Source organism: Monopterus albus, unplaced genomic scaffold (assembly GCF_001952655.1).
Source record: "Monopterus albus unplaced genomic scaffold, M_albus_1.0 scaffold750.1, whole genome shotgun sequence".
Classification (NCBI taxonomy): Eukaryota; Metazoa; Chordata; class Actinopteri; order Synbranchiformes; family Synbranchidae; genus Monopterus; species Monopterus albus.
The window spans coordinates 1,001-1,279 of record NW_018128630.1 but is presented as its reverse complement, the minus strand read 5'-3'; positions in this window follow the sequence as shown (position 1 = coordinate 1,279).

Genomic DNA, 279 nt, shown 5'->3' with positions numbered 1-279 from the left:
CACCAAAGGCAGCTGGAGACGGTATGCTATCCCTGGGAGCACGTCGAGTTATTTACACAACTACGAGACTAAGTAGCTAGCGCGACATTTGTTTTACTTCCGCTTCACGGACTGTGTGCATGCACAGTTTAATGTTACGCTAGCTACTTAACCTCGTAGTTATAACTCGACATCCCGTGCAACCAGCCCATTGAGTAACTAGACCAATACTGTTTTTACATATAAACAGAATTCTAGCATAGAGGCTACCTATGTCCCACATACTATTACAACCCAAGA